Source organism: Cavia porcellus, unplaced genomic scaffold, assembly GCF_034190915.1.
Source record: "Cavia porcellus strain 051 isolate PalLab524CR breed Dunkin Hartley unplaced genomic scaffold, mCavPor4.1 scaffold_31, whole genome shotgun sequence".
Taxonomy (NCBI): domain Eukaryota; kingdom Metazoa; phylum Chordata; class Mammalia; order Rodentia; family Caviidae; genus Cavia; species Cavia porcellus.
Window position 1 is genome coordinate 21,088,727 of NW_026947514.1, and position 20,622 is coordinate 21,109,348.

Sequence of the window (20,622 nt, forward strand, 5' to 3'; positions counted from 1 at the left end):
TATATTCATTAAAATGTAGAATGAGAATCCTAACACCAAAGTCAGAATACTGGATTCCACATCCAGAAATATTTTTTTTGTCTCCCTATTAATTTACATGCCCATGGGTCTATCATACTACATTTCTCCTGAAATTCAGATTATCCTAATTCCATCCAAATTTATTCAACTATTATTTATCCACACATTAAAAACTTGGTGGATTATTCAAAAAGTATAAGTATGAAACTTTTGCAATTTTATAAATTCAATAGAAATGCCAAGCTTTGGGCCCCACTTTGCCAAACTCTAAAATCCCTACTGTATAAGCCCTACTGCTATAGTTACAGACAAGCCGTGTCTTCTCATTTTCATAAATCCATCTACACACATTTCTACCACCTCCCTTGAAACAGCAAAAAAGTGGCTTATATCCTTCTATGGGAAGATTAAATCGGAAAGAAAGAAAAGCTGAAGAATGATCAGCTTATAATCCGGGCCCTTAAATGGGATCTGAGAACTTGGATGTAGAGAGGGTCCCTGTCAATTCCAGAACAGAGAGAAATGGCTCTCCACACTGAAATTATGTGTGCCTACAATACGATGCTGGATACATGTGTTTGCTGGATACCTGTGTTTGTTCTGAAGTCTGAAATTTTAGACTTAGAAGGAGGATGTCTATGTGACTAGCCTTCAATAAATACCTTGGACTCTAACAAGTTTCCCTGGTACACATTTGACATAATTGTTACAACTCTTAACCAGGAGATTAGGGACAAACTGTGACCACCCTGGGACAGCTTTGTGCCTCGTTTTCCCCATACTTCAGACCACGTGCTGCTTACCTTTGATGACCTTGCGGAGCATGCTTTCTCTGTTAACTAATTGTTACGAGCTCTGCTCATGAACAAATTACCAAAATGGATGCTGCCATCAGAGGATTCCAACACACCCCCTCATCGTGGCCTTGCTGAAAAAGGTTTGCTCTTGGTTTTGGAAAAGATAAAATTGAGGAAAGAATTGAAAATGGAGACTGTCTGGGAATACCCTGGAACGTTATTGTGTATGTTATGCTAATTTGTTTAGGAGGCAAAATTCCTATTCTTCATTAAAAAGTTACATGTTTTCTTAGCTGTGGAGTAACGTTTTGCTCGCACTACAAAATGGACAGAAAAGGGTGACAGAGCATAACTCCAAGGCAAGGCGAGTGGGCAATGCAAATGCTCTAAAAACATCAGAGTAATTACAAACCACAGGATACTTGAGATTGAAAACACTCTAGATGAAGAAAGGTGATCTGTCTGTATTTTGTCCTCAAAATAAACTTTCTTTTAGTAAAAATATGGTCTTTCTTATCCACCAAAAATATTCCAGGAGTTTCTTTTTTTCTCCACCCTCTGTGATTAAAATAAGTATGTGTCAGGATTTGTATTCCTAATGACAACGAAAGACACATGGGGCCATCCTCAATGTCTCAATCACCAAGCATCTCCTGGGGAGCAAGGCAGAGCAATAAATGGGGTGTCAAACACTGCAGAGAATGAAGCTATCTTTGCAAATAGGAAGGAACCTTTAGAAACATTTTCCATGCAAGTATTAAGTTGCGAGAAGCAAACAGATGATAGAAAAATCTATACTCTGAGTTCAATTTTCTTGATGAGCACAGTTGAGTTAGTTGTTTTGTGGAGACTTTTCTCTCTCTCTCTCTCTCTCTCTCTCTCTCTCTCTCTCTCTCTTTTTAATCGTTTTTCTGCAATGTAATAAGGTTTGCATGGATTTTATCCAAACCATGCTCAGGAACTGAGGCTCTCTGCATCTATTGCCAGATTAGATCCTCACCTAATAAATGAGTTTTGTGGATCTTGACTGTGGCAATTTACTCCAGAGAATTTCCTGCTGTCAGTTTCTCTGGAGTGGAGAAATTGGGTGGGGGCAGAGGGAGGGAGTGGGGGGCTGGGTTTATTACTCCCAATATGCTCTGTGCTGTTGTGCCTGGCTGCGCATATGCCTGGGACTCACGGCATATGGCCCGGGGGCTGCCAGTGGCCCGCTTAGCAGCTGTCTCCAGCATATTTTGACATAAAAGCCATTATATTTTTGGCTGGCTAATTGCTTTTTATTAAACAATTGTTAGAAGTTGGCTGATAACTTTTGTGAATTTAAAATGAAAGTCTCAAAGAGAACTTTTGAAAGTAAACAGCGTTTGGTCCACCTGGGAAAATTTGAAAGCGCTGGCATTCCATCTGCTGAAAAGAATGTGTATCAGGCACCACTACTGAGAAGTAGAGGGTGATAATTTCCATTTTTCATAGTACTAGGTTCTTCAAAAAAGCTCGTGGAAAGGATAGACAAAATATTGCCTGTCTCAGATCTGCTGGGGAAATATAATAAACAAAATCTTCTCCCAGCCCAGAACTCATCTGAAAAAGCAGTTAAAAGAGAAAACAGTTTTATAACTGAATAAGCATTAAATAAGAATTTGATATGCATCAGGCAGTCTGCTAAGGAATTGCAAAAGCAAAAAGAAATCCAATACAACTCATCACATTCATGTTCTTAGCATAAACAATAAGTAGTTCTCAAGTCAGAAAATGGAGCGGCACTGCTGTTCACCAACAGTTTGTCCTAACTTTACCTGGTAACCAGGGAGAATATCAGTCAGCTAAGTGGAGGGGGAAATCTTTAAGTTTCACTTGAGAAAAGGAGTGAAGTTGGGGCCCTCTGAAGAGAAGGACAGAGGAAAACAGGAATGTTATCTCTCCCTGATGTTTCCATATCAAGATGATTTGCAGGTAAATTGCAAAAGACATTCCCAGGTCCTAAAGCTATCAAAACAATATCTAAAATGATAAATTTTGAAAGAACAGAGAAAATAGTACATTTAAAAGGAAGTTAAATGGTCTAACAAAGAGATTTAAGCTCTTGTTTTTAATTTTTATTTTTCTTTGCAAGTATTTTTTAATGATTGGTATTAGGGTTTCCCTAAGGGATGAGGCTCTTCCTTAGATTCTCAGGCCACTGAAGACAAAATTAAATGTAATGAACTACTTTGATTAAGTTATATTCTAAGAAAGAAAAGGGGGGACGCAGAGAGGGATACTAGAACTGAGGGGAAATTTTAAAGAAAAGTGAAAATAAATTACTCAGCCATTCCCAGATCTTTTCCCCAAGTCATTCAGCATTTATTAAATGGATCTTTTTGTTGACAGGAGAATTGCCCTTGAAAAAAAAAGAAAGAAAAGAAAAATGAAAAAGTAGTAAAGAGTCTATCTTCATTAATTTCATCCTATTTCCAGGCTGCTTACTGATTCTCCCCCAGCTCCAACTGAGATTCTCCAAATGTTGGCCACGGAAGGAAGCCAGAAAAAGAGTGTGAAAGACATTGGAGTAATTTCTCCCAAATCAGAAAACAAAAGTTTTCAAATCACTCTAGTTCCCTTTGGTTCATCATACCAGCCATGCTGGCTCTACACTCTTAGTTGACACCAAGCCTCTCTTTTTAAGGTCTCTCACCTGATCCCTTTTACCTGACACACCCATGCCTATCCCATCCCCAACTCTTGACCTAGTTAACGCCACAATCTTTATGTCCTAGATTCAATGTCCTTTCCTCTGAACCATTCTCCCAAGGTTCCCTCTGCATTCTCCTCTGCAACACATCACAATTGAATTTACAAATAAGGTAAAGGGGGTGAGAGACAGGAAAATAGGGTGTGGCCAATTGGGAAGTGGGCACGCCCTGCCAATAGCAAAGTTCCGGGACACATGTACAGACCAGTTTCTAAAGCCCAGCACATGGAACCAATCAGAGTGCTGTCTTTAACTCTTCTTGTGAGAATCCACGGTTTTGATAAGATGGCCTAGATCTGATTTCAGCCTCAGAAATGAGAGATAGAGAAGATGGCCACCATTTTTCTTGTGGCCACTGTGGTTTCCCTTTACAATGGTCCACTCTCACCCTGTAGAGTAGAACTTTTCTACTTTTAGTTGCCTGGAACTCACTCTGTGGAGTATGTTTCTTTTCTTTTTCTTTTCGTTATTTGAATGAACGTAAAACCTTGCTATTTTTTGTACTTGTCTCTACTAATTCTTTGTTCAGACAGAAAGATCCTAGAAATCACCTCCAGGAGACTTTAGCACCCCAAAACCCAACAATGCTAGAAGCCAGGCTGAGTCACGAATGAATGAGCCTGTGGGAGTCTACCACCACAGCAGTGCATGCCTGATGTAAAGAGACTAACTTTATTTTCTTCTCAAGCAGTTACTGATAAACATCTACTGTCCAGATTCAGTTAAGTGGTTGTAGAGCAAAGAAGACAAGTCAAATATCAAATCATACCACAAGAGTGAAGGAATGGACTTCACTAGGAAACCTGTGAGCCAAGGCTCCTCCAGAGCAGGTCTGTAGTACAGCGTTATCCCATCACCCCTCAGAGAGCTTGCTAGGGGAAAAGAGAAACAATGCCCGCTGCCTTTCTGACTTCTCCTCCCCAAAGCAAAGCCTGAAAAGCACCTCCCCAGGAGGAGAACCCAGGATGCTAGTGCCAAGCAGTCCAAGGGGAGTACCAGCTCTACAGAGAGGTGCCTGAGAGAGCCCACAGCACACGTGGCATCTTGGGTAAGGAGAGATGCAGCTGCTGCCCAGTCCCATAAGAAGTTGTGCTTATGTGCAGTGCCTGCCACGGGGCGGGAGGGAGACTCTTTCCAGGCAGTCTGAGCTTCTATGATCATTCATCAGACAATCTTCCTTAACTCTCTTCCACGGTGGGGCACCAGCCCATACCTTGATAGTTCAGTCTCCCCTCCCCCACCCCAGGAAATAATAGCACTTATCTTTCTATGTGTACATTCTAGAAACCTTGATGCCTGATACGTAATAGGAGCTAAAAAAATATATTTGTTGAATAAGGAAAGAATTATCTTTACAACACAAACAAGTATCTTAATTGCCTAGGATTACATTCAAAATACCCCGCTGGCTGAAAAAAAAGAAAAAAATAAATAAACATGTCCTGTGAAAATTATAACCTGGGATGCAGGAAGGGAAGCACGTATTTTTTTCTGGTTGTTATGATTCCCTCCTACCCGCCTCCTTTTAGTCAAGCCTCCTTTATTCTCCAGAGCTTTGCTCTACCTCATTAATGTTAATATCTTATCTAACCTTTATCTGCCTCTCTGCAGTGATGGGACTTCTATTCCACTGCCTAATCACTTCTACTCTTCATCTTTCAAAACGTCCACCCTAAACTTTTTCCCTCTTTAGCTTCAGGCCATTTCATGCCTCTTCTGAGACTTAATCATCTTTCCCTTTGCCTAGTTTTGCTGAGAGAAGTGGATTGAAAAATGCAGAAGGGCTTTAGAAAATAAGAGAGAAATCCTGTATTGGGCACATTCTTACAAGCAGTAAAATGTCCATTCATCACATATCCCAGCCGCCTGCCCCCTTCCACTGTGAATTGAGATCCTCCTAGTGGAGGATTTGATGTCAAGTCACGGGCAAAGGGATGAATAGATCTGCCTGCCAACCTGATCCCAGAATAAAATAAAGCAATGTGCCTGCAGTTTCTGCCAAGTATCTCCACTGCTTACAAAAGACGGGTAGTTTTCTACCAAGGTCACCATCTCTTCAGATCAATAAGCAAAAGGGGTCTCAGGTTTTAAAGACCTTCAGGCTGGCTCTAAGACCACAGGCAAGGATAAGGACATGAGAGAGTTAAAAGTTAAGAGTTCACAGCATTCACAGCATTTAGATCTAAATGCTTCCAAACATAATCAGAGAGCATTTTGCTTCCTGCAATGACACCCATATTCAGGCTATTTGAGTCTGGGAAAAACTATAAAGCAAACTATTGTGACAGGATCATGACTGCAACCCAAGTGCCGCCATTATGCATGAGTCGAGGTACCCAGAGGCATTTCACAATGGGACAGAATATGGAACATAATCAGAAAGTTCAGTCAGGGATAAGTTCAGATTGCTCACCCTCAAATTACTTGCTCAAAGAACTCTATTCTAGCTTTACATTCCAGCCCTCACTCTGATTCATGATTTCCCTGTAAAATGTCCTCTCCATGTATTAAATGGGCAATTAGTAAGCTCAAAGAATGATTGAGATTACTTCAAGAAAAGAAAAAAAAGCAAAAAAATGGTTTTTCAACTATAGTTAATAAGGTCAGGGCACAGGTTGGAGAGCTGATATCAGCAGTGTTATCCACACTCAAAATGTGCAACCTTGAGTAGATAGGACCAGGCTAGCAAGAAACAATAGAGAAAAAAGCAGAGAAAACCAGGACAATGAAAAAGTAAACAGTTGCTCTCATTTGTGTTCAAAAAAGCCCGTGTCAGTAATCTTGATAAACTGTGAATGGAAAGAAATCAAGGGCACACGCTGTGACAACTGTATTTACTCTTGTTTTCCTCTTTCCCGAAAGAGCACTGAAGGTTGCACTCTGAGCTCACCTTCAAGAGATGCTACATGAAAAGACAATTTCAGAGTCACAGGCCGTGACTTCTGACATCTGATAGACAGCCTAACCGCACTTTATCTTATCAGGCTCTCTCACTTACAGTTTCCTCATTTTTCATTATTCCCCAATGCAGCCATCTTTTGCTTTTCCTTAACTCCCTGATTCCCACCTTTGTCATGGAAGATTTTAAAAGACAAACATGTTTTTTATTAAAGTCATATACAAAGCATGCCTGTGTCCCTTACCCTCTGGCAAGGATACATATTAGTTTGTTTTGATTAGGGAAAAAATGTCTGTAGAATGGTTTGCTCCACATCTGAACACCCAGATAATTAAACTAGGCATCTTCCTGTCAGTCCAAGGTGCTTACACACAAACGATTGCTAGTTAGGTGGCTGGGTTCGATTCTTGGAGTCCTTTGAATGAAAATTGTTTTAAAATTGTGTTTCCAAAATACAATATATTTATAAAGAGATATTTTGAAACAAAACAAAATTAAAATATGTATGAGCAAAGACCTCCAAAAAGTATATTGCAGTACCGAAATAGTAAAATTACCCACATGATTCAGAACAAACAGAACAGTGAGGTAGGGTGGAGATAATAATATTTCAAGAGTGATCTGATTTAGCTACATAAGTCAGTCAAGTTCAAGGAAGAGGGGAGAGAGAGAAAGACGAGAAAGAGAGATTAATAAAGTTCAAATTAATAAAGATCAAATTAATAAAGATTGCCTAGAGAATATTTTCCTACTCTCTTTTCCAACTAAGGGCTAATTTATTTAATTGATCTTTGCCATCGTGACTGAATTACAGAAAAATAAAGTGATATTTTATTAACCATGATAAAAATAGATACTGCACCATTGTTGACTATTTTATCCCCAGAGGTGATAGGGAGAAAAAGGAAGCATACAGTATTGTTAAGAATATATGTTCAGAATCAAACCACTAAGTCTCAAATCTCAGATCTGCCATTTTCTGAATGTGTAAACATAACTTTTCAGGCCTTAGTTCCCCAGGTGTAAGACTGGATAATAATGTTCCTTCTTCACAAAGTGCAGTGAGAAATAGTACATTAATCTATGACAACTCTGCAAAGTATGTGTGTGCACATTCAGATATGTTATCACTCAGGGCATACTGGTGGCTATTATTACTACTATTAACACTTCCAAGTTTAAATATCTTGAAGAGCATAGCATACCAAAAATAAACTGCATAAACAAATTAACAGAATGTGAGTAGAAATTTCTACCTATACAGAGTCTACACATTTACCAAATAGCATCTTTCAAATTTTAAGCATGAGTATGTACAAACATTTTTTTCTATACACTGGTTAAACAAAGAATTGTTTCCAACAGATCTGCTCTGCATCTAGAAACAGATCCTTTCAGCAGCCGCATCAAGTAATGAGCAATTTATTGCATAAAGGAATTTGCTAAATTTGAAAAGGTGAAACTGTTAGGAGCCTAAGATAGAAACAGAGATGTAGAAAGGGAGAATAGTTTTAATGGAAATCATTTTTTAAGGCTATAAGTACTCACATGGGTTTTTAAAAGTAACCTTTTCTGAATGACATGTCACAGGTAGCAACATGAGCTATTGCTCCATGCTGGCTTCTATTTTCCCTAAATAGAAGTGCCCTCATGGCACAGCACAATGCAGTACAAAGAATTTTGCCTGTGCTCAGGGCATCCCTTAACTGTTATCCTATCTGAATTCTTTTTTCTGTGTGTGCAGGTCTTCTGTGTCTCCCCAGCCTCTTACAGTTGTTTGTTTGTTTGTTTGTTTGTTTGTTTGTGGGATATTTACTGAAAATAGTGTGTTGGGGACTGTGCAGAGAACATAAAGATAACAGGACATTGTTAACTTCCCTAAAGGAAAATAGACAAAGGCTGGTTTGTTATATCTTATGCTACATAATTTGTGGACTTTTTTCTCATTCTTGCTCCCACACCACCTCTCTTTCTTTCTTTGCTAAAGGCAAAAAACCCAATTAGCCACACTAGTTAAAGTTATGTTTTTAATGAGAGAAGGCAGCTTCTGAATCAGGGCTTCTCTTTTCAGTAAAATCCATGAGCTCTATTTTTAATGACCTTGATGCATCTAGTTTAGCTGTTTGGAGCCATTTGTTCCATATTATTGTTTTTTCTCATCTTCCAACTAGGTAGGGTTGTCAAAGTAATTACTTCTGGATAAATGAGGAATTGGTAGATTACAGTAAATAAAATCCAATGTAGCTAACCAACACATCCAACTGAGACTATTTCATAAAGGTAGACTACTAAGCAACACTAGTAGTGTTGGCGGGGGGGGGGGTGTTTACTGCGGATTGAACTCATGACCTCACACTTACCAGGCAAGCACTTACACCATTGAGCTAAATCCCTGGCCCCTACCTACAGTATTTCTATAATAGCTTTGACAACCAAGAGTGTCCTTCAAATTACTGTTTTCCAAATTGGTTTCTAAGTTTACATCAGGCCTTTATCCCAGATCACATAGACACATTTTAAGCATTAGACTATGGAAGAAAAAAATAAAAGAAAATGGTACTTCAAACAACAAATATATAACTGCCTCATAAAAATAAAATTTAAATGTGTCCCTGGAAGGGAAAAAGGCAAGATGGCATTGTGGCTGATCTCTCCAAAACTAACACAAAACAAAAAACAAGCCACATACTTGTTCATAAAAAGCTTTGATGCTGAATACAGAAATCATATAAGAGATGGAAATTTTCATCCCAGAGATCTTGGGGTTGGAGAAGATGGCATTGGATAATGAGGATACTGCTCCTGATGATGTAATAAAATCTGGAAAACAGGCTTTCTATTCAGAAAAACATGTTCAGATCTCAGCTCTTCTAATCACTGCCTCTGATAGAAATAACATGTCATGTAATCTTTTCAGCTCCTCTTTTCTCATTTGTAAAATGGTGGGAAGAAATTATTATCACTAGTTTTATAAGAATGATTAAATATATACACTTAAGAAATGTTGTCAATAAAAGGTAGCTAATATTAACAAAATTAATTTAAGTTTTTAAATTAAATACTATTCTGAATGTCTATAAAAGAGCCTATAAAGATTCAAACCTGAATCCAGCAATCTCAGAGATAAAGGAAGGAAGGAAAAAATAAAGAAAAGGGGAAAAAAAGGAGGATGGGCACCTATTCCTCACCCAAAAGACTTCAGCAACCAAGGCAAGCCTCAGCCACCACTTCCCCACACTCAGACAACCTCAGCAGCCCACAGGAACGTCACCTCACCAAGCTCTCAACCACTAGAGGACCCAAGCCCTCTAGTTTGGGGGAAGGAGTCACTGAGGCTGCTTCCAGTGACTGAGGTACTGCAGGTGGTGCACTAGCAGGATTGAAAAGATCAAATATTACACAAGAGGTAAAAATGACAAGACAGAAATCCAAATGTAATCTCAAACTCCCAGCCCATCTAGAACAAGTATGAAAGACATCAAGATAGTGGACATTAGAAGTCACACACCTGAAATTTCTGTAAAGATAGCAAGTGAAGTAGAGAAACAATTCCATGAGGCTACAAGGAAACTCAGATCAGAAACAATCTCTCAGGTAAAAAAAACAAATGGCAACCTTAATGAAGGAGTTGCTCAGCATAGCTAGAGAAGACATACATTTTTAAAAAATTACAGGAGCATGACAAAATGGTGGAAACCTTGAATGAACATTATAGGAAACAAATAGAATAAATTAAACAAATTCAAAGAGATATCAAGGAAATTAAAAATTCCATTAAAAGCTAGCAAAACTGCTTGAACAAAGCTAAAGATAAATTTTCAGATCTTGAAGACAGAGCTAGTGATCATGAGAGGAAAAAATTCTTAGAAAGAGATCTTCAAATTGGCACCATGCACAGGCCTCCGAAGGGAGAGCCAGATGCCAGTCTTTTCCCATCAGTCAGTGTCATTTGCAGACTGCAGGGGAAGAGAACAAGAAGTCACCAAAAAGAAAGCCCATCCTGTGAATTAACATCATTCATGGGCTGCTGGGGGGAGACCCAGATGCCATCCCCTTCTGGCATACAGGCTGGGAAGCAAAAAGAGCCAAAATCTCCCTACCCCCACTGTAAGTGACCAGCTGATCTGGAGAAACACAGGCTGTGATGATAGCTATTGAGGTAAAATACAATTCAGTGCTTGCAGTGTTTAGGGTTTCACTGCCTTCCTAGGTCTAAAGCCAATAGTTTGATTATCAATTCAGAGGGGAAACTATGGGGGATCTCCTTCTGAATGTAGCATCTATAGGATTTCCTTCTGAAGGTGATACCCATTGTTAATTCTCTATCATCTTGTTTTCAAGTCCTGTATAATTTTCATAGTTTTGTTGGATTGGGTTTTGTTCTCTTTTGCTTTATTTAATTTTATTGTATCTGATAGCATGAGCAGCTATTTCAAGATAACAAGGTATATTATGAGAGCCATTTTGAATTTGCCATTATCTTGTTTTGAATTCCTTTATTGCATTCATTGTTTTGTTTTTATTGATTCTATTCTGTTTTATTTGATTTTTACTATATCTGAAGGCATCTGCAGCTATTTTAAAGACAACAAGAGGCATTAAAGTAAGCATTGTTGATTTTGTATTGCTTTAAAGTCCTGTGTCACACTGATTTGCTTTATTCTATTTTGCTTGGCTTTATTCTCTTTAAAATAAAAACTTTAAAAACTAAAAAATGAATAAATAAATAAATAAAAAGAGACCATGAAATAAAAATTCAACAGCTCCAAGACAATGCAAAGAAAAACAATATAAGATTGATAGGTGTCAATGAAAATACATGTGTCAACTCAAATACATAAGAAAATTATTTGCAGAACTAATATCAGAAAATTTCCCAAGCATGGGAAAGAATCTGAAATACAGATAAATGAGGCATATAGAACTCAAAACAGCCATAATTAAAATAAGTCTACACTGACACATTTAATAATCAAAGATCTCAGCTATTCAGCATAAAAGCAGAATACTAAGTGCTGTTAGGGAAAAGAAACACATCACCTATGAAGAATAGTCTGTTAGAATCACAGCTGACTTCTCAACACAAACACTTAAGTCAAGATGAGCTTGGAGTAAAGCAATTCAAGCCCTGAAAGAAAACAACTTCCAACCCAGATTGATGTACCATGAAAAATTATCTTTCAAAATTGATGGAGAAATAAGATACTTCCATGACAAAAAAAAACTGAAGAAATGCATGTCTATCAAACCAACACTGCAAACAGTGTTAAAAGATACTCTAGACAGAAATAAAAATTACCAAAATTACCAAAATACCAACAGAAACAAACCAATAGGCAGGGAAAGAAATTAAACAAGGGGAGAAAGCAGGGAACCAACAAGAGGAAAACAACATAACAAAGATAAGCCAAAAATATAGCATATTAGTTATAACCATCAATGTGAATAGCTTTAATTCACCAATTCAAATAAATTCATTCGCAGAATGGATCAAAAAACAAGATCTAACAATATGTTGTATGCAAGAAATACATCTAACTCTAAAAGAAATTATAGACTAAAAGTTAAAGGATGGAAAACAATATTCCATGCAACAAGAACCCAGAAAATAGGAGGGGTAGCTATTCATTTGCAGACAATGTGAACTTCAAACCAAAAATGATCAAAAGACATAAAGAATGTCACTACATACTTGTTAGGGAAAAAGTTCAAGAAAAAAAGATTGCAATCATAATTATATATGCACAAATATGGGAGCACCCAAATATATAATACAAAACTGATAGACATGAAAAATCAAATATATAATAGCACAATTATAATGGGGGATTTTAATATCCCATTGTCACAAAAAGACAGATCAACTAGGCAAAAATTCAAAAAGAAATAACATATCTCAATCAAACTTGTGAACAAATAAACTTATTAGATGTTTAGTGTTCTACCTAAAACATCAGAATACACATTCTTCTCAGCTGTATATGAAAAATTCCCTAAAATAGATCACATATTAATTTATAGAACATGCTTTTGTAAATGCAAAGGAATTGAAATTATCCCACCTTATCTGACCATAGTGCACTGAAATTGGAAACTAATGATAAAAATATTGCAAAAGCTACATAAACACATGGAAATTTTAAAACACCCTTCTGAACAACCAATTGATCATAGAGAAAATTAACCAATGTCTACAATCAAATGAAAATACAAATACAACTTACCAGAATCTGTGGGACCCAACAAAAGCAGTCCTAAGAAGGAAATTTATAGTAGTAAATTATCAATCAGGAAAACATAACAAGCAGAAATAAACAATCTAATGCTATACCTCAGCTTCTAGAAAAGAAGAATAAGTCAAGCCCTAAGCCCATACAAGGGAGGAAACTATAAATATCAGAGCCAAAATTAACACAAATGAGAGTAAGAAAACAATACAAAGACCAATGAATCAAAAAATTGGTTATTTGAAAGGAAAAATAAAATTGATAAACCCCTAGCCAACCTTCTCCCAAAAAAATGAAGAAAAAATCTCAAATCCATGCAATAAGGAATAAAAAGGATGAAATCCTCTGCAGAAATTCAGAAAATCATCAATACTTACTTCAAAAGACTTTACTTGCAAAGATTGGGAAACACAGAAGAAATGCACATATTCCTAGAAATGTGTGAACTACCAAGGCTGAATCAAGAATAAAAATTCTGACTAACCCAGTGTCAATTAATGAAATTTAAAATGTAGTTAAGAACTTACCAACAAAGAAAAGCCCAGATCCTAATGGACTTAATGCTGAATTCTACAAGAAATTGAGAGAAATTTAATGTCAATACTCCTCAAACTCTTAATGAAATTGAAAGGGAAATAATTCTCTCTAACTCATTCCTGGAGGCAAGTAGTAATCTGATACCAAAACCAGAGAAAGACCCAACCGAGAAAGAGAACTATAGGCCAGTCTCACTAATGAACACAGAAACAAAAATTCTCAATAAAATACAAACAAACATAATGCAGCAAATCATCAATAAAACTATACATCATGAACAAGTGGGAGTCATTTCAAGAATTCCAGGCTGATACAATATGCACAAATCAATAAATGTAATACACCATATCAATAGGGCCAAAGACAAAAATCACATGATCACCTCAATAGATGCAGAAAAAGCTTTTAATAAAGCCCAACACTCATTCATGATAAAAAAAAAACACTGCAGAAAATTGAAATAGATGGTCTTTATCTCAATCTAATAAAAGCTATCTATGTTAGCCAACATCATACTAAATGGACAAAAACAGAAAGCTTTCACTCTAAAATCAGGAACAAGACAAGGATGTCCAGTATAAACACTCCCATTCAGTATAGCTCTGGAAATGTTAACCAGAACAATTAGACAAGAGAGAAAAATAAAAAGAATAATGATAGGAAAGGAAGAAGTTAAATTATCAATAATTGCAGATGACGTGATGCTCTAAATAGAAGATCCCAAAAACTACCTCAAAAGACTACTACACTTACTAAGCAAATTCAACAGTATAGCTAGATATAAAGTCAACACTCAACAATCAATAACATTCTTGTTCACAAGCATCAAACTCACTGAGAAACAAATTATGGAAATAACATTCTTTTTGCAATATGTCCAAAAATGTGAAATACTTAGAAATCTAATAAAAGATGTAAAATATCTGTATAATAAAAACTATAGCACTCTGAAAAAGGTTAAAGAGGATATCAGAAAATGGAAAGATAACTCTTGCTCATGGTAGAAAGAACAAACAATGTGAAAATTGCCATACTCCCAAAACTGTTATGCAATTTAATGCAATTCTAATTAAAATACCATTAGCATACTTCACAGATCTAGAGGAAAACACTTCTCAAATTTATTTGGAACCAGAAAATACCTAGAATAGCAAAAGTAATCCTGGGAAACAAATGCAAGGCAGGAGACATCACAGTCCCTGAATTCAAATTATACTTTAAAGCTACTGTAATAAAAACAGCATGGTATTGGCAAAAAAAATATACCTGAGGGAGGTCCGGAAGAACATGGCAAATAGATAGCAGCACCCTCGGAGGCTCTGTGAGAAACCACACTTGAAATCCAGGAATCGTAGCGGGCAGGAAGTCCTAGGCAAGAGGGGATATTCTTTGCCAACCCAGGAACGAACTAAATTAAGAGAAACCAACTAGAAACGCAATCCCGGTGATACAGCAGGAACAGATAAGTTCTCAGCATGGAAGCCAGACCACGAGCCACTGGAAACTGTGATCTGAATTTCCTACAGCCGCTGTTGCATCCTGGTCAGCACAGTGGGGAGAGAGGCACGAAAGCTCAGAGAGTGGGAAGTGTTGAAAGGAGTTGGGAGCAGGGCTGGCTGGGTGCCCTGCATCGACCTGCAGTGAGTGAGCGGATCGGGACCCTTCCATAGAGAAGGAGGCTTCAGCAGAGGACATACTCGGACCAGGAAGACTTCCCGGAATGAGATGCTATAGTGACTTCAGTCATATATCCCCCTCTCAAGAAGGATTGGTGGGGAATGCCTGGCCTGTGAGACGCCATGGGCTCAGATCCAGTAGGCTAGCCCAACCCAGGTCCCAGAGCCTGGAGGTGCATCCTAGTGGTGAAGCCTTTGGTAGGTTGACCTGGAGGGCGGGCCTGGCACAGACTGCCCAGATCTGTGTCTCCCTGGTGCGCTGCGGTGGGCGGGAACACCTAGCCAGCGCAATTCAAACAGACTGTGGCCAGCAGGCAAGGAAGCTGGGCCTCCTATATATGCTTATATATAAGGAACAAAGAATATGGGAAGAGGGAGCAACAGAATGGGTCCTCGGCCCCCAATCCTGAGAAACATGCAATAGCAGACACGGCACCAATAGACATAAAGCACTATCACCAAAGCCTCATAGATGAGTTCAGGAATGAAGTAAAGACATAAGCAGACTAATGATCTGAAGCAAGACATAAGCAGAATAGTTAGAGAAATGCTAAGCACCGCCCAAGAAAAAACAGAAGGTGGAATGGAAGAACAACATTGGATGGGTATCCAATGCAGGAAGTGGCTGGGACCCCACAACTGATTATCCAGAGGAACCTAGGAAAATGCCAAGATGAAGGAGCAAATCTCTGGTCTCCAGCCCAAACAGAACAAGTCCAGGAGACATGGACATGGAAGTCACACACCCGAAATTTCTGGGATGACGCCAACTGAAGGAAAGAAACTACTTCATGAGTCTGTAAAAGAAATCAGATTAGACATAATATCTCATATAAAAGAAGAAATCAGAAACATAATAAAAGGGTTGCTGAGCATGTCTAAAGATAATATATTTTAAAAAGAAGAGTGTAGGAGAATGAGGGAAACTTCAAATGAACAATACAGAGAAAAGTTGGAATACATGAAACAGACTCAAAGAGATATCTAGGAAGTTAAAAACTCCATTGAAAGTTGTCAAAACTGCTTGAGAGAAACTGAAGATAGACTTTCAGACCTTGAAGACAGGATGGCAGCTAGTGATCATGAAAAGAAAGATCTCTTTCAAATAACAAGGAACCAGGAAGTAACAATTCAACAGCTGCAAAATGACTCAAGGAAAAATAAGTTAAGAGTTATAGATGTCAGCAAAAAAGTAGGAGCCAACACAAGTGACATAAAAAGATTATTTACAGAAGCAATAGCAAAGAATTTCCCAAACATGGGAAAAGACCAAGCATGGGGAAAGGATCTGACATACAGATAAATGAGGCATACAAAACTCCAACTACCCATAACCACAATAAATCCACAAGCAGATATATATAATAATCAAGGTCACAGAAATTCAACACAAGAACAGAATATTAAAGGCTATAGAGAAAAGAAACAGATCACCTATCAAAAAAAGCCCATTAGAATCATAACAGACTTCTCAACCCAAAACAATCAAGTCAAAAAGAGCTTGGAGTGAAGTATTTCAAGTACTGAAAGAAAACAGCTTCCAATCCAGATTGATGTACCCCGAAAAACTGCCTTTCAAAACTAATAGATAAGCAAGTTACTTCCACACCAAAGAACACCTGAAGGAATTCATGACCAACAAACTAACTCTATAGCAATCACTGAAGATTATTCTAGAGAGAGATGAAAATGACCACAGTTCCAGAAACAGCAGCAGAGTGGGATCACTGAGCAGGGCAGACAACTAAATGGAGGGGAAAAGTAAGAAGCCAACGGCAAGAAAAAGCATTAGAAGAGATGAACAAGTGCATATGGACCGTAGCCATTAATGTAGATGGCCTCAATTCACCAATAAAAAGAAACCCAGGCAAAGTGGATCAAGAAACAAGATCCATCAATATGCAGTATACAAGAACCAGATTAACTCAAAAGGAAATTCATAGACTGAAAGTCAAAGGAGAGAAAATAATGCTCCATGTAACAGAGAACCAGAAAAAAACAGGGGTAGCTTGCCTACAACCGCAAAATGGTTAAGAAAGATACAGTGATTTTGTACAATGGAAAGGTACTCAGCTATAAAGGAGGATAACTACGAAGCTCTTATAGGTAAATGGAAGCAATTTGTGATCATGCTCTTGGGTGAAAGGGTTTGGACTCACATAGGTGAACATCATGTTGTCTCCCTAGTATAAAGACTGAGGGAGTGGGCTGGGGATTTAGTTCAGCAGCATAAGCGTCTGCCTTGCAAGCAGGCAGTCGTAAGTTCGATCCCCGGTACCGATAAAAAGGAAAAAGACAAAAAAAAAAAAAAAAAACTGAAGGAGTTAGTGGGATCCAAAATGTGAAAGTTAAAGGACAGAAAGTATCTAAAATGGGGAGGTAGCCATTGTTAATTCCCTATTATTTTGTTTTAAAGTCCTATATCTGGGGCTGAGGATTTAGCTCATCAGGCACAAGTGCCTGCCTGGAAAGCACAAGGTCATTAGTTCAATCCCCAGTATCTAAATAAATAAATGAAGTCATGTGTCACTTTCATTTTGTTTTGTTTTGACTGGCCTATTCTGTTCTGTTTCATTTGATTTTCTTATATTTGATGACATGGGCAACTATTTTGAAGATAATAAGATATATTATGATAGCCACTGTTGATTTCCCATTATCTGGTTTTGAAGTCTTTTATCACTTTCATTGTCTTGTTTTGATTGGGTTTATTCTGTTCTGTTTGATTTTATTATGTCCAATGGCATGGGCAGCTATTTTGGAAATAACAAGATGTATTATGGTAGCCAGTGTTGACTTCTTATTATCTTGTTTTGATATCTGTATCACTTTCATCTTTTGTTTTGATTGACTCTATTCTGTTTTATTTTGTTTTTTTCTCTTAAAAATAAAATTTTTTTAAGATTTTTTTTAAAAGGGGATGAAAGAAAGGAGGAGGCCAGGTGGGAGAGAAGGTCAGGGCTTCAAGAGAAATTTTGTACTTAGGCATTTATGGGCAGCTTGTACAGCAAAAGGGGCACGTGTTTCTCTAATGACATCAAGTATCTCCAGACTTACCTGTAACTATGAGTGCTCTCTCCTTCCCTTCTACCAACTGGATTATCCTCCTTTAGTCTCCTCAATATACGTGGAGTTTCTGCATTTGGGAGAAAATCTAAGCCCTGAATAATCAGTATTCCTATGATCCTTCACATTATACCCATTGCCTTCACAACTATTGTTCCCCACCTCTGCCCGTCCTTTCCAAGGACATGCTGAGTAAAATGACTAAAGTAACTCTCTCCTGAGCCTTTGCTCACCAAAAGAAAAAGTTGCAATGAGAAAGTAAATGGGAAATTATAAAAGCCTGTGCAGAGGTGAGCACCAGGAGAACTTGCAAAGAGGAAATAATGAAATAACTCAAAAATATCTGCAAGGTACTGTGACCTACTTGAAGATTAGAGTTATTTAAATTCAGTGTTACTGTTACAGAAATAAAGCAAAAAGCCTGTGTTGTTTTATATGAAATTTTCACATCTAAAGTCATATTTATAAGCCTAGAAGGAAGAAAGGATGTGTTTTAAGTGTAAAAGCAGTGAACCCTTTTGAATCCCTCCTTCATCAATGACAGTGCTGCTTTTTTCAGGAGTCTCCCAGAATGATGGAGGAGGCTGTTTCTAGGGTTAGTTTTGACTATTTTTCTCTGCATTTCTGCCAAACTCTTATCCTTTAAATTTGCATGCATTGGAATGAATTATATTGTCATATATATTTTCACCAAACCTGAGAAGTTGGGAAGATGTTTTATTCTTGAGTTTTGTTTCCCAGTTGCTTTCTTACAATCCCTACTGAGAATCTTAGCATTATCTCTATTAAAACTCAATCTGCTATTCCAGGGGTTAATGATTAACTTAATATGTCTGTGCCTTTAATTGTAATCTAGATTCTGGAATTAAAATCAAATGTAATGGAAAGAATCGAATAAGGACAACTGGGCTACCATCCCAGGACTTCTAATAAAGTAATCTGACCTTGGGAAAGCCTTCCATTGCCCTGAAACTACATCCATAAAACAAGGCTGGTGGAAACACAATCGCTAAGTATCTGCAGCTCTAAAAACTCTATGCTCCAATGAGCAAGAGGGCCTCAAATTTTAAAGCTAACCATTTAATGGTAGTAATTGTGTTCTTCCCTTAATTTCATTCTAACAAACAAGAACCTGGTGCACTATTTTCCTTTAACATACCACTGCTTTTTGAACGAAAAAGCAGAAGGGAGGAGAGGCTCATAGTCTAACAGAGAACAATCAGCCTCAGAAGAACCAGCCAAGGGCAAACGTGGGTCAGTAATGAGGCAAAGAACTGAAATAATCGCTTCGCCTAATCTCCTCTCTGTAGGAAAACTTGCTGCTAGAAAGAAATACGGAAACAATAGCAAAGCAGCAAAAAATGCGCCATGCAGGGACATCCTTGCAGCGGAAGTCATCAGATAGTTTGATAGATTGATCTATTTCCTTTCACCTCACCCAGCCTTCCCGTAAAGATATATTTAATCTTCTTCTCATCCCTGCCTCACTGGGAACCAAAACAATATTGGCACTCAGGCAAAATAGTCTTCTATGAAAATAAACTGCAGTTTGGGAAAAACAAATAACTAAGATAGGTAAATTGTCTAGAAATGACTATGGATGGCATACTTATTAACACTGACAGTTTGCAATTTTTCAAATATATGAAAAGAACCACTGGGGCCGTGAGTTTGATCCCCAGTACAAAAAAAAAAAAAAAAGACTTGGGGTTAAGGAGGCAGCAAAATGTTCATGAAAAACTGAAGCAAACAATGAGGTGGGTTTTTTTTTCATTTTTTGTTTTTTGTTTTTTGTTTTTCATTTTTGAGACTCCTAATGGAGTCTAAGTTTTTAAAAATAGGAAAAACAGGAGCTGAACGTTCAGTTTCAGTGGCTGACACTCTGGCAAGAGTCTCTCAGCTTTCAGTGCCAGATATCCTTATGGAAGCAGAGGTGACATTAAAGCCTAGGTAGGAAACTGACTCATCTTCTGAGGTTGTTAGGAACGGTAAAAGTGTGAGAGCCAAATAGGTGGTTTTTATTTAAGGGGGGAAAAACGGTTTTATAAAATGATCTGGGTTCATGATAATGAACTGTTTTTCACAAACATGGTCAGAGTGAATAATTTTACTCAACACTAATATATAAATGCAAATGTAAACTACCATGTCTACACCCTTTAAAAAGGAAGAGAGTTGATTCAAATAGTCAGTGCATGGATTTGGAATGGTGCATTTGTCCTGCCACCCATGTAACACACACACATGCACACGCACGCTTACATAGACATGTGCAAAATTTCCGCAGGTTACAGTGTGTATGGAAACTTCTATTTCCAAGATCACCCGGCTTTGGGTTCCTATGCTTGCCTAAAAAACTCAGTTGATGAATCATCTCTCTGTATTGTGTTGTCCTGATTCAAGATGTGATGATCTGGTTTGCAACTCACACTTTCCCTTATTTTATTAATAAATAAGCAAACAAAACAAAATCCTAAGCCTAGGCAGCATTTGTGTGTGCCTGCCAATGAATGCACATAGCTTTCCTGATAGAAAATGTGGACAGCTGTATAGCTGAAAACACTCAAATGTTCCCTCTTCTCTCCTACCTTCCTAGGAGAAATGAGTAGACCTCTACCTCCTCTCTTGATAAATTTGAACGTGTAATTTGCTTTGCCTAGTGGATTAT